The 17557-nt window shown below is 34.1% G+C and overlaps 2 protein-coding genes across 5 annotated transcripts in view; one reads left to right on the plus strand and one right to left on the minus strand.

Moving 5' to 3' along the window:
* LOC129224857 (uncharacterized) overlaps positions 1-17557 on the minus strand; it is a 114141-nt gene that overhangs the window by 93751 nt on the left and 2833 nt on the right. The window lies entirely within an intron of this gene.
* LOC129223837 (uncharacterized) overlaps positions 1-17557 on the plus strand; it is a 93423-nt gene that overhangs the window by 16218 nt on the left and 59648 nt on the right. For 2 of the 4 annotated variants that reach the window (XM_054858200.1, XM_054858198.1), the window contains exon 1: positions 17153-17210. The exons of the other annotated variants lie outside the window; for them this stretch is intronic. The gene's annotated coding sequence lies outside the window, so the exon portion shown is untranslated. Of the gene's footprint in view, positions 1-17152; positions 17211-17557 lie in introns of those variants that run through there. 4 annotated transcript variants of the gene reach the window in all.

Raw genomic sequence — 17557 nt, forward strand, 5'->3', positions numbered from 1 at the left:
GTAGCGCGCTACTTCCAACCACTGGCCTATTTAGTTCTTACGTAACATGCTCAGACCATTTGAACAACTGTGATACATTTACATATGAATTTGCAATTTATTTCGAGAATTTCAAACTTTGGTTGCTTTTGATTCAAGAAATATTTGAATACAGGGAGCAATTTTGCATCATTGTATAAAGTATCTACTTGATGAAAAAAATTTGATGATAAAAAATAATGATTTGCATAAAATAATGATTTTTATTTGTTATGGGTGTGACTATAAAGTCACACCCGCAACACCAAGGCATTATGAAGTTAGTGCTAGATTTTCTATTCAAGTAATGTTTGAATTAATCTCGTATTAAAAAAAAAAAAAAAAAAAAAAAAAAAAAAAGAGGAAAAAAAAAAAAAAAAAAGAAAAGAAAAGGACCCACACAGCAACGGGGAAGAACGGGGCAATAAGATGTATGAGATAGTAAGAGAGACAGAGATAAAGCTTACTTTTTTGCCGAATTTAAAATCGAGAGTTGTTTTCATATCTTCTTAATTACCGAGGGAAGAAGATATAATTTCAAGATATACAACTGCCCTGGCAGTATCTACAAATTTTACTTTTTTGATTTTATTTTTTTTAATATATTTTTGTAATCTCTTTTACTTTAACTCAATTGTACAAAAATGACTTATTTGGCTCTCGCTGAAAATGAAGCATGAAAAGAACGTCAAATTAAAACATTTTCCTTCTGTTTGTAGGGAACTAAAAACGCGTTTCTTAAAATAACTCTAAAACTCCTTTTTGTAGACATTGCGGTTTGTCTGCTCACAACAGAATAGTCATTGAATATTCTCATCAAGTTTCCAACATTATGAGCAATTATTTTGTGCCAAAAGAAATAATCCTCAAGCAATTTGTTTTCAAATGTAAGATTAAATGGAACTACTCGATGAAAAATGACATTTTATTTTTAACGTATTAACTTTGGTTAAGAAACAGCTTCATGATGCATACGCAACTTCCGTTGTACGTTGAAATGTCTCTCTCATTGAAACGATTTTTTTTTTCAAATTCAAAAAAGCATTTTAAAATGTATAGATTTACGAAGTATTAGCACGTGAAATACACCGCCAGCTCAGTCAATTCCAGCCGAGGACTGCAGTTTCGTGCTTCTTAGCACTCATCAGCCCGGCATAGGAGTGACTAAGCTGGAGGTGGAAAACCTCTTAAGAAAGCCCAGAGTGCCAAACAAACTGGTAGCTAATACAGAATTAGCACTGATCAGACGAGTGACCGAAGCAATGGTTCGGTTGAACTCGAATATTGAAGGCAAGGCAGGTATATTCAGTAAGTTACCGCCGTATAGCCAGGGTTAAAGCAGAAATACATGAAATACACCGCCAGCTCAGTCATTTCCAGCCGAGGACTTGACCTCTGTCTTAGCCCTGGCTATAGGGCGGTAACCTGCTGAATATTAGCACGTGTACTGCACATAAGGCACTTATTTTCTTGTTCTTTTATGTTTTTACTGTTTAATCTCATTAATCTTTCCAAAAAGTCCGAAGCAAACCAAAGAAAAAAAAAAAAGAAAGCTGATTAAAATTCAATTTATTTATTTTCTTTATGCTGTAGGAAAACCTGGAACAAATTTTTGGTCAGTAATCGAAGAAAATCATGATAGAAAAAAAAGGGTTAAAAACTGTAGAACAATCTAATCACGACGTTTTCCTCACAAGACAGTAAAAAAATGCATCGTAAATAAACGAGATTTCCTGTGTGAAACAATGCAAATTCCAACATGAATTTCAGTTGGAGAGTGAAACTTTTCTCCATGTTTGTTTGGAGCATTCTTGATTTCATGGAGCTTATGAGAGCTCAGTTCTTGTACTTTTTTCATTTCCGGGAGAACTTTCACAGATTAGGCTTAATTTTAGACTATTTACGTACTGATATGAGTTCTGAAGAATGGAGGACATCTATACTTTTTCAAGAGCCATGATTATTATTATTATTATTATTATTTTTTTTTTTTTTTTTTTGTCGCAAGAATTTACTGATTATGTTTTTTTGAGTTGATCAAGCACTGATTCCAATCAATACTAGTTATTAGTGTTTGTTATTTTGTAAAATAGGACAATCCGGCTAGTGAGAGGACCCGCTTCCCACTCCGTAAATGAATAGTTCACATTTTTTAAAGTAAAAACATAGGGTTTCAGGAGTTTTTAGATAAATTGGCAGCAGTAGCTTCTTTCTTTACAACTTTACAGTTAGAGAATTTTGAATTTGTTCACTGGTTATGTTATTGGGTTGCTACATCACTTTTCATCACCTCCCCCCCCCCCCCCAAGAAAAGAAAAAAAACTGAAGCAGGACCAAGCAAGTTTGTCTCTCTCTCTCTCTTTTTAATACACTGCCAGTAAAAAATATTTTGAACATTAATAAATATGAATTGACAAACATTTAATTTTCCAATTTTTTTCTAAGCTTAATCACTTTTGTTTCTAGACGACCTATGTATAACATTCAGTAAGATACGGTTTCAATTTGTTTTGTATTAAAACTGCAAATTTCCTGTAAATTATGTACACACATATATGAGCACACATTTATATATATTATTGTATAATATGGTATAAATATTTTTTTTTTGCAAAAGCACCAGTTAGTAACGCTGCGTTACACATTAATATTTTCTCCGAAATAATACGAAAATTTTTAAAACTGAGGACAGAATTCGTTGACAATTAGAGCTTGTTAATGCCTACTTAAATAACGAAGTATACTTTCTCAAAGACTGATGTGAAAGTGTAAAATATATACTCACTTAAACAGTAGAAAACTAAACGGTAGAGATGAAGCAACAGAAGCGGAAAACACAAAGACACATTTCTTCTGAGTTAAAAAATGAAGAAGAATTAACGGAAAACAGAATACGCAAGAAAAGGTGAAAAACTGACGAAAGTTAAATTGTGGGTGATCGCTATTCGGCAGTGGGCAGGTAAACGGCAGTATCTGAAGAAATGAGCAACAGATGCCGCTGTACTGCGAAAACCTATGCGAATGAATAGCGACTGTATTCTATGTATAAAACAGAGATGCATGATTGAAAGGAATCATTTGTCCGCAGTTAACATGCCGCTTAACAAGAAGCTCACTTGCCTGATGAACGCGTCATCTCGCGGACTTTCCCAATTGCCTGGCCAGCAAGGTCACCAGATCTAAACCCTTGCGACTTCTGGCTGTGGGGTTTTCTCAAAGATCGCGTCTATCAAGGAAGTGTAAGTAATGAAGCAGAGTTGAAAGCGTCTATCGTACGCCACGTCTCACTAATTCATCCCGATATGTTGCATGTGGTCGTTGAACACGCGATCGTACGCTTCCAGTATATTGTTGACCGGCAGGGTATGCACGTAGAGCATACGTGTGTGTAACTCAATAAACCTTCTTTTATTCTTTGAATTTTTAGTGTTATCTTTCTTCTTACGTCATTACAGTGCCATCTATTGGCGAGAAATTTAAACTTTTTTTTTTTTTTTTTTTGCAAAAACCTCGAGCGCATGTTCTACATAACGTATATTTTAAATTTCATTTGGATCCGTTCAGTAGAACCGGAGCTGTGAGCCTCTGAGTAAGTACTGTGCGTTTAATTTTAACCACCCTGTACAATAAAGCTAACGTGCAATAGATGACAAAAATGCAAAAAAAAAAAAAAAAAAAAAAAAAAAAGTTACTGCCCCTTACTTGCCTACGGCAGTGTTGCTTTAGTATTTCTTAAGTACACAGTTCTGTTAATAGTTGAAATGATTATGTTCAGTGAATAAATATATACTTTCAACTCTCAACAATTTACAAAATTTATAAAAAAATAGTTTTGTATCTGCAAAATAATGATTTTCACATGCCATGGATGTGACGTGAAAGTCACACTCGTAACACGTGCAAATCATTATATTTTAGAGAAAAAAATTTCAGTAGAAAGTTGATAACACAGGTCAACATGATTTTTGTTTCTGGTTTCTGAGTACTAAATTGTGGTTTGCTTCATGTTTTTTATAAAGGGAAAAATAATCATTTTAATCAAAGTTTGTTTTTGTAGAAACTAGAGGAATTTTTTGAATTCTTAAGTGAAATACTGGATTTGTTTTAAAGACTCAAGTAGAAAACTTTTTGCTGAACATTAGAGCTTTTAATTTAGAAATAATGTAAGAAATAATAGCACATAACGTAAAATGAGAAAATTCTAGCTCAAAAATTAATAGTTTTGGCGATTTTGTTATGTTTTTATGAGCTGTCTCGTATTAAACTCTAAATATAATCCTACACCATATTCTCATTATTCTGCCCTTAGTGACGTTTTTCAAATTCCATCAGATCTTGGTGAAAACGCTCTCCTAGATCCTCTAAGTAGGCACCCATATCATCTTTTAACACTCTTACAGTCCCTAATTTTAAAGCTTTCCAGCATGTTTTCAATCAATTCTTGATAACTGTTAGCTCTGTTGTTTCCGAGAAAAACATTCACTACTGCTATAAGACTCTTTAAATATTCAAAAGCTTTAGTGTTTTGAACCAGAGTTTTCACAAATTGCTTCATTATGCCTGATTTTATGTGTAATGGTGGCATCAATATATTCTTAGGGTCTACACTTGGTTCCAATTTGACGTTACGCTTCCCTATCTGAAATTCGACTCAATCAGGCCATATACGCTGTTGGTAATGTACTGAATTTGCTCTGTTATCCCATAAGCATAAGTGACAAAGGATACATAGTACACCGCCTTGGATTCTAAGAAAAAAACTAACCATCTTGAAATCTCCTTTTACTGGCCAATAATATTCTGTATATTTTAATTTCTCCAGTACCATTTTAACCCTATCGTAAATTTCCTTGCACATCAATGGAAGTGCTAAGGGAAGACTGAGTAATTGGTTTCCGTTGTGAAGAAGGACTGATTTTAAGCTTTTTGCAGAGGTATCGATGAAAAATTGCCAGTTATAATATATGCATGGTATTCCAATGCCCTCGAACAAATCCGTCACGTTACTACAGGAACAACATCCATCTTCTTTGGTAAAAAAACACAAAACGAATTTATGACAATATCTTTGATCAGTTATTTTCACATCATTTTCAAGCACGTTTCACTGCTTTAACCGGGAACCTAGAGTCTGCGTTATTTCTTGGGCAGATTAATATCTCGTATTAACCAATTGAACTCTGTCGAGCTGATGAGTTGAATCCTAGTGTTGACGTTATCAAATTTCTCCAAGAATATTTTTTCTTATTTTGAGGGGGAAGGGGCGCCAAAACGAGGTCGTTCGGAAATGGCTTAGTTACGTCTCCGAGCAGACGATAAATTTGCAAGAAATAGATTCAAAAATCAACTAAGATATTTTCCTTATGCTAATCAGTTAAAACTCCAAAACATACTTTTAGACGTAAAAACAGACAAAAACAAACTTTAAAAGTTATGGAGGGATATTTATGTTTTTCTTATGTATAGTGTCAGAATTCATGCAGTAAAACAGAAACAAAGAAAAAAAAGTTTTTTGTTAACCTTTGTAATTTATATTTCCGGTTCCTTTCCTAAAATGGTTCCTTTTATTCAAATATACATAAATTGAAGCTGAAGTTCAAAATTCCCGAGACAAAATGCAAATATGTGAGTAACAATGTCACCTTCGCAACAATTAATTGAGCAAGGTATATTTGAAGCAATTTGTAGATTAACTTAACTAATACAGAGATTTAGAACAGTTTGAAAAATAGAAGTTGGAAAACGGAAAAGTAGGCTCGTTTACATTCGGACGAAAATTCTTATTTTTTAACTGTGACACATAATAAATGCCCTTAGTCACGCACAATCTTTTGGGGGAATTGTAAAGTTATCATAAAAACATCTTCATGGTACAAAAACAAATGGTACGAAAAACTATTTTTTGTCATAAAATAAGTTTACTTACAATGAAATCACGTTAATAAACAAAAAGTCAAATCAGTAACTATCGCGAACGAGTTTAATGTCTGCTAAGAACTCGTCTGCCATTTTTGGAATTTGAATTCTTCTTGCAACCCCCTTGTTTTACTGAAAATAAACCGAATGCACGGGTTTTATGATTTTCTTTATTTAAAATACTTGAAAGGAAAATGGCTACGCGCGCATTGAAATAACCTTTACTCTTATATTTATTAGCACTTTTGAAATGAAATGCATATTTTTTGTGTCCTTTAAACAATTTTTAAGTTTTGTGCGAAAACCTTCAAATGCAAAATCTCTGTGAGATAAAATTTCAGCCTTCATTGAATGGAGCTTTATCTCCGTGTCATTGAATAATAAAATGTATTGTTTTGAAGTATGGAGCTTTCACTTGAAGATAGCTTTTTGCTTTTAGAGATGAGGCGTAAAGCTATCGTAACGTTCAAATAAGAAACATAAAAGCGTTATAGCGAATTGCTTCTATGTGATATCTTTTTAAGGTTGCAGTTCTTTTAGGCACAGACAGGATTTTCTTTGAATATTTTTCTACATTAAGAGAAATAACTTTTGTCTTTTATTTCAAGAAAACGCGACATAAAAAGCAAAGACGAAGACTTTGATCAATAAGGGGATAGCTCCATTTTTTTCTGTTTTTGTTTCACTTTGAAGTATGTGAGGAAAAAATTATATTTAATTTTAACTTTTTTCTTTGATCTCAGTTTCTCAGTGCAAGAAAGGGGATGGCTCCACTTTTTCCCGATTTAGTGTTTTACATTGAAATATGTGAGGAAAAATATAATATTTAATTTCAATTCTTCTGTTTGACCTCAGTGCAAGAAATGGACTGCTCCACTACTTGTCGCTTTTGAGTTTTTCATTGAACTATACTGTGGAACGTATTATTTTGTATTCGGTACAGAAACGAGGCATGTCCAACCAATATTCCGCATTGAAGGAAAGGAGCTTTGACCAGCCTCAATGATTTTTGTGGGGTGATTCTTGAAAAATTTTGAAATGCTGAGATGTCCCCTTGTTTCAATTTTTTTTATTGGCTTTTTAAAGGATTCCTGAAAAATTTTGAAATGCGGAAATGTTTCCTTGTTTCACTTATTTTTATGGCTTTTTAAAGGATATGTGACGTTTTAAAATGAATCATATCTTTCTAGTTAAAAAAGTTTTTATTGACTAGTAGTGATCCGCCTCGTGCTACTTTCCGCTTACCCAATACCTTCAATGCGTGATGGAACAGTTGTATTCCCAGTTTTATTCCCACTCTTATCTATTGGTCTTTAAAAGAGCTTCGTTTGCTACTAAACACAAAGCAATGCTAGTTTCTGAGCCTGTTCGACACGGTTAAGAATGAATTTGATTCACTTGAACTTTAACGTACAAATTCTCTTTTTTCATTGAGTAACTACCTATTTCTATTTTGGACAAATATTCACTTATCACTTTTCATTTGATAACGTTAAATTAACTGGTTACGTGAAAACTAATTGCCTAAAATTTCGCATAACCATTAATTATACCAAATTAGTTTATACGTCAAAAAGTTCCATGTCTAAACAATACTTATTGGAAAAGAACAAATAAAAAATAGCAGCCTATCGATTTTTTTTCTTTAACTGAACACGAAGATCAGGTCCGTCATTTCAAAGTTTTCTGGACAAGGAGAAGGGGAGGTATAGACTCAATGTATTTCCTATATGGGGAAAATACATGCAAAAGTTCAAAATTACATTGTACTTCTAAAACCTAGGGGGACTAAAATGCCTCCCCCTCCTCCGGTTACCAGAAGACGAGCTTGGCGTGGATATATTCGAATTCTTTTCATTAAAAAATAGAAGAAAAAGGATCCCAACAAAATGAGAAAACTTCGTTTTTCTGCTCTGTCCATCCCTATCCCAGAAAAAAGAAAAAAAAAAGGCTGGCTTAAACCTACACGCGGGAATTTTGCAACTATCGAAATTGGATTCGATGGAATTTTACCGTCAACGAATCTAACAAAAATAAACAAATCCGTAGAATTTATTTTTTCCCCAAAGAAATTAAAAGCAACACTTTACTTCACCAGCTATAAAACAAAAATTTAAAAGCCATTTTTATTCCCACCGCTTAAAATCGTCAGTTTTAGACTTACGTTAGTCTGACCCTGAGACATAAATGACCCCAAAAATGCATTCAGACCGGCCATAAACCTATAAATCAACCACGCTGTATTCCGCTATAGAGTCTTTAGGGGGCCTCCAAATTACTGTGGGCCTAGAGAATCCATTTGAGCTATTTGGGCCCTGTTAACAACATGGGAATGTTGGAATTAAATGTTTTTATCGCGAACCGAAAAAGCAAACTTGTATAATAAAGCGACCCAGTGATGTTCCCATCAATTTTTCTGAGGGTATACAGTTATTAATTATGCACAATATGTGTATGCGATCATATACTAAATATGTCATGATATGAAAGTTTTTGAAGCTTGAGGGTATACGCTATATGTCTAAAAAATGTTTGAGGGTATACCCTATGGGAACACCACTGCAGATATGCGAGTCAAATAACTGACATTATTTTATTTTATTTTATTTTTTTGACTGTTATTTTGCATGGAAATTACACAGCTTTGTCATTGAAGCAGAGAAATGATACCAATCTAACAAAAATGTTAAAACTTCTACTTTGACCATCCGTTGTTTCAATGTCTACTCTCACTCCGAAGGGTGCGCCAATCATCTTTGCTCAGTACCAACCAAGGACGGATCCAGGAAGTTTTCGAAGGAGGGTGCGATTGATATTTTAACTGACCACTTGCTGGTTTTTACATGATGAGATGGGTGGGAGCGTGCCACAAGATTTTTCATCTGAAACAACTAAAATATAGAAATTTAGCCGAAGAGGTTCTCTAAAGTACTCCTTTCCTTTTCTGTTGAAAGAGGTATTCTAAAATTACACTTTAAAACTTCAACTTTGTAATACTTCTTTTAGAATTTTTCGATCCCCCTCCCTTAACATCATCGACTAAAACTTCGCTTTTTGAACCTTCAGCTTTGAAAAATTACCAGAAGACCATTCTTTCCCCTAACAGTACTCGTGATGTCTACAATCGTATCTTTATGACTTACATTTTGCAAAAAGTCCAGGGGGGGGGGAGGGAGAGTCTTCCCAACTTCTTCTAACATTGCCAAAGATCGTCTAAAATTGCCTTTGAAACGTCAATTCTGAAAAGTTTCTGGAGGGGAAGTTCGAACCCTTTTCCTTTTCTTAACATCATCGAAAAGGGACACTTGCATTTTAGAACTTCAATTAGGAAAAATTCCTAGTGCATGATCTGTCAAGGCAGGGGCGATCGTCTCCATAGCCCCTCCCTTGTATCCGTCCTTGGTACCAACTCATGTCCAAGAGAAGACATCTATGAGTAACTGTCGTATTTGTCTCTCAGAGAATAAAAGAGCCTTCCACCCGCATCACTTGTCTATACTAAAAGTGTCGTTCGGTAAAAAAAAAAATAGATTTCCGGGTCAGTCGGTCGAAGACTCTTCGACGTTTTGCCCCCATTTTGATTTCGAAGCCCTCAGCCTGGAAAAAAGTCCTCAGTCATGCTCCTTTCTTGTTGGATGCGGATGAGAGAATTAAACGTCCGGAGGTCGTCTTTTGGAATGACGTAAAGAAAGTGACGTCATTTGGCGGGAAGAAATGGTGAATGAGTGAACCGATGCGGATGAGAGGTAATGGGTAATAATGATTGTTGTCGCTTTTCTCAAGAGAGTGTTTGGGAAATTAAGAGGCATAACATGTGATTGAAGCGAATCAAAGAGCAATTTTCGTGTTCGGCAGCATTTAGGCTTTTCATTCTAAATGTCTTTAGCTGCTTAAAAATTCTAAAGGTCGCTGTTCTATAATTCTTATAAGATAAAATTAAAGCGTTAATTTAGGAAGTTTAACATTGAGAAATTTGAATAAGTTGATGTAAATTTTTTAGTTTTGATAACGTTGTTCACTTCTTGAGTTATTGATCGCTGTATTGTGAGATCTTTCTTGTAAATAATGGTATGCTTCGACTATTAAGAAACAAATTATAAGATCTAAGAGGGTATCATAGTTAATATAATTCAATAAAAACATCATAGTTTTTTTTTCTCAAATAGTGAAGTACTCAACTTCCTATACAAATTTAAACATTTATTGCATTTAAACAATTAGGTTTCTTTCCAAACATTCAAATAATACTTTTTTTAAAAATTTATTTAAAAAAAATAATGTTCACACCAGTCCTTTGAAATTTATTCTGAAGAAGTTCTTTCAAATTCAAGCACATCATAATATATAAGAAAAAAAATCAATAAACTGATTATTATCTAGAGCCTTCTATCTAAAACTGAATTAATGAATTTACATTAAGAAATGTAATAAAAAGGAAGTTTTTTTTTTTTTTTTTTTTTTTTTTTTTTGAGTGATTAAAAAAAAAGTTTGTCGTAAAGACACACGATATGATTTAAAAAACTTTTATCTTTTCTTTTTTACATTTAGAACTGTTGCTTCACCTGCACGATTTCTCTGACTCCACGCTTGTTCTTTCTGTGCCAGCTTTAAGCATATTCACAACAAAACTGTATATTTTACTGAAGAAAATAGATTACAAACAATGAGAAAACTAAAAAATACTCGAAATCTGCTTTTTAATTATTGCTAAAAACAATGAAAAATACTTAGCTAATTTTAAAGTTAATTTTGATAGTAAAAGTTAAACTAATTAAAATGCTTAACTCAATGTGGATTTCGCTTTTAAATTAATGACTTGACTCAAATCAAGGAAACCTAGATTATTTGAAAAGTAAATCCACAAAGCCTGCTTAAGTTCAGCTTTGAAATTGATTTGTTTATTAACAAAACTAACGGTGTATCCCCAGTTTCGCCAACATTTCATTCCCCCCCCCCCCCAGTTTTTCAGTTTTAATCATACCTTTTGATGTATTCAAGGGGAGAGGGAATTTGAAATGTAGGCGAAAGTGAGGATTAATTAAACTAACTTTATAATTACTATTTTTTTCTGGCAACAGTAAAAAAGCGGAAATAATTTAACTTTATAATTACTATTATTTTTCATTGTTTTTGGCAACAACTACGTTACTTCCGTCACACAAAACGTTTGCCGATTAGAATTTCAAAGCACTCGCATTTTAACAAAAACTTATAATAAAATTAATTGAATCTGATTATCACTTAATTAATTGAATTTAGGATAGAACAAAATAAAATTGATTGTAATGAGAAAATAATGCAAAAACTAGTGCAGTCTCTATCAATTATGAAACAACTGTAGTTGGGTCAAACCGAATCTGGCAACATTGTGTTGGAAGGCTACGTAGATCCTACAGATCCTAATCACAGCATTACGACTCTGCCAGATTAGGTTTGCCCAACTGTAGCAAAGCACATTTTTATGTTTAAGAAATCATATTTAAAAGACCTGGTAAGGTTTAATCGTTCAAAAAAAAGTTTGAATTTTGAGATCTTGAATTGTGAACTTAATTTTTTCGCAATCACGAATAACGGTAGAACCCTAATCGTCGGGTTTCTTTTTTCTACTAATGGCTTTTATTTTTTTCTGTCTGCTTTTCTTTTTTTACCCCTTAAAAAAATCTTCAGCGTTATTTTTTGTGATGACTTGCAATATGTGTCATTTCGAACACTGCAAATAGTGCTCTTCAGTACTGTGAAAAAAGTTAAGAGCGGTAAATTCTTCTCCTAAATTGATGCAGCAAGTTTATTTATTAACAAAATTATAAATTCATAATTAGTAATTAATATATTGCTTCCACTTTACAAAAATTTCTTAAAGGTATTTCTCCCACTTTTTCTCAGCAGAAACGTCAACGAATTTTCTATAAAAATGAATACATTTTTAGCAACAAGTAGCCCTCACAAAAAAAGATTTTAACATCATCAGATTTGTACATGATGATTCAGTTTTTATTAGCTTTAAGATTTTATACATTTTTTCCCTCCTTTTTTATTCAGTTTGAAGGTAAAATTAGAATCGATTACAATCTTATTAATGATATTTTAAATACATTCTTCCTTCGTAACCTTAAGGTTACCTCAATGGGACGTCAAGGGAGGTCGCTATGACCTCCAAAAAATTCCTTTTTCGGACAATTTTGTTTTGTGATTCGGCAAAATTGGAGTACAATATTGCAATTTTTTAAATGTTGCACTGCATGGCTTGTATTTTATCATTCGAACTTAGGCTTCGTAGCTTCGTTAGTTTTTTCCTTAAGTACCTTTTTCAATATTTTAACTTCAAATTTTTTTATTATGTTTCTCTAATATGCCGTCAAATATTCTGAAAGTTTAGTAACGTTTGACGGAAAACTCTGCGTGATATGAGCCGAAAACAATTTCGCGTAGTTAATTTCGTTTTGCATTTAATTGTTGATTTTAGTTTTTTTCCCTTTTTTTTTCGCTGTTTTATTTTTACGTGATATCTTAATAACAACAGAAAGTCCCTTTTTAAGTGTTGCATTTATTTACCTTACAGTGAATTGCCTGTTCCAACTCTTAACAGAATAAATTTTGCTTCGTAGCGTAATTTTTATTTAATTAATAATTTCAATCAGATTCATTACTTTTGGGGCAAAACTCGTTTTGGGTATCTTTGTTCTCTACCAGTAGTTCCACTCCTGGAGGCGATCGCACGACCCAAGGCGCTTGGGTGATAGAGGGCCCATGTGTATTAAAGGACGGAATTTTTATAAAAAGCGGGAAAATATCGAAATTGAATACGTAAACAAAACGTATTGTTTAGAGTTCAGAAGCGAAATCACGAGTTAAAAAAGGAACAAATTAAAGATCAGGAACTTTTTCCTGACACTTCGGGTTGAACCTAACGGAATTATTTCATCATTCATCGCCAAAAGTATGGATTTTAAAACTTTTATGTATTTTTTTTAATTTTAGTTTTTTTTTATCAGTGTTATTAATTCCCTCAGATTCCAATTAAAAAATAATAATTTCATAAAAAATGTACTTTTGTTTTTGAGAAGTATATCAATGATCTCAGTTAAGTACACTTCCTTTCAAATATTTGAATTTGTGTTAGAAAAAAAAACCGTAAAAAAGGTACTTATGTTTGTTTTAGTTTAAGAGTGATTGGACAAAATTGCTATATAAACAGTTACTGAAGTTAGGGATTTATATTTTCAACTAGAAAATCGACCGTCGAGATATGACGGGCGAAAATTGCTTCTACATTTGAAAGCAATTGCCTGTTCGGTAATATTTTGATGGTTGAAATTTTAACCTTAACACCAGTAGATTAACCCTAAACTCCAGTAGATAGCGTTTATTGTTGACCACTTTTTCGTTTCTTCATTCTCCTAAAAGGACAGTCTTACCAGCAAAACAGTTAAGTTACCGGATCAAGTTAAGCCTTTCCAAAATAAAGCATTTTCTTGCACGTCAAACATTACCAAAAAATATTATCAAATTATCATGCCGTGGAGCGAGTTTCATTGTTGATGACGTCAGGAGCGTTACTCGATCGCTCGCTATTATATATATGAGAATAATATTCATGCTCATTTGAGCTCACTTATAGTTTTTTCAATCAAGAAAGGGGGGGGCACTATAATGATCTACTTTAAATATAATTTTACAGACTCGTCAGTTGGGGCAAAAAGAAGCATGGAGTAAATGGAAAAAAACGTCTATTACCACACTTCTGGTAATTTTGAAACTAAACTCTTGTGGTGAGTGAAGGCTATGCAAAGAAGAGATCCTGAGAGTTCCGCGTGTTTATAAACAATTTTGTAGACGTCATCACTGTTTAAAGATGACACTGTGAAAAAAGTTGTTTTTATTTTATTTCTTAAGTTTAATGACTTTACATCTTCCTCTCCAGTAGCTTCACAAATATCCAGTAGCTTCACTGATTTCAGCTGATTTTACTTGCCTGCCACGTGGATGGTTACTAAACACATTTATTTATGAATTTTACCTTCCCAGCCATTTTGTATGTGCAATTTAGGTGTTTCCATTGCTCCTATAAATATTGCACACTGGGGGAAATGGAAACAGCTAAGTTTTTTTCTTGTTCTTCTTATTTGTTGGAAGATTAAATTTTGATGTAAATTACACTTTTGTGTTTATTTTACATAGATTGAGCGCATAATTTATATTTTTGAGTGATTTTTATTTTTAAATGATTTGAAATTGCTTTTGGAGAATTCAGCGGATCGCATGGGAGCTGTGGGTCACAGAATTGTGTCGGTGTAGAAGTCTTAAGCATCTAATCTGGTAGTGTATAGTTCCATTATCTGCCTAAGTCCGCCATCTTAGCGCTGAACGCCACTTTCTTCCTATGTCTGCTATGGTGAAGTAGCGTGTGTTGCTTCTTGATTGTGGTTTCTTAACAACGCCATGTTAATCTTCTTTACTAATAATAAAGCTGAAAGTCTCTCTGTCCGGATCTCTGTCTGTGAGGATCTATCTCTGTCCGGATCTCTGTCTGTCAGGATCTCTGTGACGCGCATAGCGCCTAGACCGTTCTGCCGATTTTCATGAAATTTAGCACAGAATTAGTTTATAGCATAGGGGTGTGCACTGTGCACCTCGAAGCGATTTTTCGAAAATTCGATGTGGTTCTTTTTCTATTCCAATTTTAAGAACAAAATTATCATAAGATGGACGAGTAAATTACGAAATTATCATAACGTGGAACCGTAACATGGATTCAAGCCAATTGGCGAGAAAATTCAACATACATTATTTGTAAATATACAGGCGAACCAAAAGACCTTTTAATTTTCCTATTACGGGCGAAGCCGTGCGGGTACAACTAGTCCATAATAATGAAGCAAAACAATTAAGAAGAAAAGCACGCTACTTCATCAAAGCAGACATAGGGAGAAAATAATATTTAGCCCCAAGATGACTGGCGTGTCGCTACTCAAGCTACGATCTAGGGCTATACATGAAACTACTGTCTGACCACAGATGAGACGGAAAGATTAGCTTCTGGTTTAACGGCAGAAGCGGACGCATCTAGTAATTTGCAGGGATGCTAGATGTCGTTATAGATGTGTAGTAGTCACAAAAGTAAGCAGAGTCCCATTCAAATGAACGAAACAAGTGCGTCCATTTTTCCCTTTCCTCCCTCATTCATACAGATTCGTCTTAACTGACCGCTTGCTAATGGGGCGTTTCCAAAATTTTTAAAAGTATTTTTTTCTGAAAGAGCATGCTTAAAAACATAGGATCTGAATATTTTTTAAATAATTTGTTTGAGTTTAATATTTAAAAAAAAATTACTTAAAATGGCGCGCTTTCAATGTTTGTGCTTCTGTCCGATGACATCACAAATGATGAAATGCCATTCTGTGTTGCCATTCACAGAGCAAAATATTTAATTCGCATCTTTACTCACGTATATTGGCAACGATATGGTTGATAGCAAGCTTAAAGCGCAATTTTAATTCGCTCCTTGATTATCATAACGTGGAATCGCGGTAGAAAGATGCGGCAAAGTGCATAATTTGTGACGTCATCAAGACCACGCCCTGTTTCAAAAATCGGACATTTAAAAAAATTAATTAAAAAATAACTGTTGGGGAAAATGAAAGTATTTTTTGGGTCCATTTTATTTTTTTGCTTATTCTATCAATTTCAGTGACAAAAAGTACTACTTTTGACTAAAGGAAACAACCCTATTCCACAGTAAACGTGAACAGACTGTAATGGAGAAATGAACGTGGAGTTTCTAGGGTAAAAGAAAGGGTGATTTCATTCACAAAAAAAGAATTACAAAGCCAAATTTTTCACACTTATTCGCAGAGAGTCTAGTCACAATGCAAAATTCGGTGCCTCAATTCATACAAAAAGAAAGGAAAGATATAAAGTTGAAACTTTAAAATTATGTTTCCTTTTTTCCCAGCTGCCCATATATTCTTCTAACCTGGAACCCGCGATAGCGTACTAAGGAAAGAAATAAATAAGTAGCAATTGTAAGAGAATTGTAAAACACGTTTCAAGACTCTAAACTATTTGCCCTCATGTTCCCGTTATCGAAATATGAGGGCTTAAAATTTGCTAAAATTTTAAGAAACGTTGTCAAATTTAGGGAGTTTAAAAGGGTAATGAAAGACTTCTTTTACATGATTTGTAAATGGATAAAGACGGAGAAATTGCGTGGTCAATTCCTTGCCAAGTCTTAAAATTTGGCACTTTTCTTAAAAGTTCAACAATTTTTAAGACCGTATATCTCGATAATGGGGCGAAGAGGGCAAACAATTTCTGCCCAAAAATCTGTCTCAATGTTCTCCTTCTATTGGTACATATTTAAAACTTTTTAATTATTACACTACTAGAAAATCGCTCGTCAAAGTATGACGGGTGAAAAATGCTTCTACATTTGAACGAAGCAATCTGTATGGTGATATTTTGATGGTTGATATTTAAACCCTAACTCCAGTGGATGAACCCTAAACTCCAGTAGGTAGCGTTCATTGCTGGCCATTTTTTCGTTCCGTCATTCCCCTGAAGTGACACAATTTTACCAGTAAAACAGTTAAGTTACCGGATCGAGTTCAGCCTTGTCAGAATAAAGCCTTTCCCTGCATGTTAAACATTGCCAAAGCATATTATTAAATTACCATGCCATGGCGCGAGTTTTATTGTTGAATTTCGCGGGTTACTTGATCATTGGTTATTATATATATGAAGATGTGTGTAGTTCCCTAGTAAGGATAGACGGGGTTCCCCGGAAAAATCTGAGAGTTCATAGAGAGTGAAGACGACTGGTTCAAAAGAATACAAAATATCATTTCCAGTTTTAAATGAAATCCAAGTGTTCACGGAAAAATACTTCGCAGCTTTTTGCATATTATACAATGAAGCAGTTTACACGAAACCCATCTTTGCATCATAATGAAAGTCGGAATGTGGATTTTCATAAGAGAAAAACGGAACTATTTAGAGAAAACAAAGTGACACTCCGTGATGCTTTTACTGATGGATACATGCTCCCGATTCCCTTTCCCCCCTCGAAAGGTGATTTCCCCGCGACGCGCGATTCTTCTTTTGCATTGTTTCCAAACCTCGGGAATGAGCTAAGCACTTTTTCTGTTTCAGTCAGGGCCGCGCGCATTTTCATAATGGACACACGCGCGTCGCGAGTTTTAATAAAAAGCCGGGACGCCGAAGACGTCAGCCACATTCCGAATTCTTCCTCTGGATAGCACCGACACTTAAGGAAGAAGGTAAGGGACTTGCACTTTCTTTTGTGGATACGTTTTGCGTCATGGATCATTTGTTTCACCGGAAAGAGTCTCTGCTGCTTCGGTTTGAAGTGTGAATAGCGGAAGGGATGAGTCTTTATGGGTGTGTTAATGTGTTGTGTTTTCTGGAAAACGAAATGGAAATGCCTCTGAAAATATTTCTGTCTTTGGATATTTTTCAGCTTACTAGGAGATAACATAGGATTAAGGCTTTAAAAAGTTTCTTCAAGCATTGAAGCTTATATATATACTAGATGCGTCACCCGGCTTTGCACGGTCTACCTCGAAAATAAAAGTTATGTCAAGTCATGCGTGTTCAACAATCAGGC

This window comes from Uloborus diversus, chromosome 6, assembly GCF_026930045.1.
Source record: "Uloborus diversus isolate 005 chromosome 6, Udiv.v.3.1, whole genome shotgun sequence".
NCBI lineage: Eukaryota > Metazoa > Arthropoda > Arachnida > Araneae > Uloboridae > Uloborus > Uloborus diversus.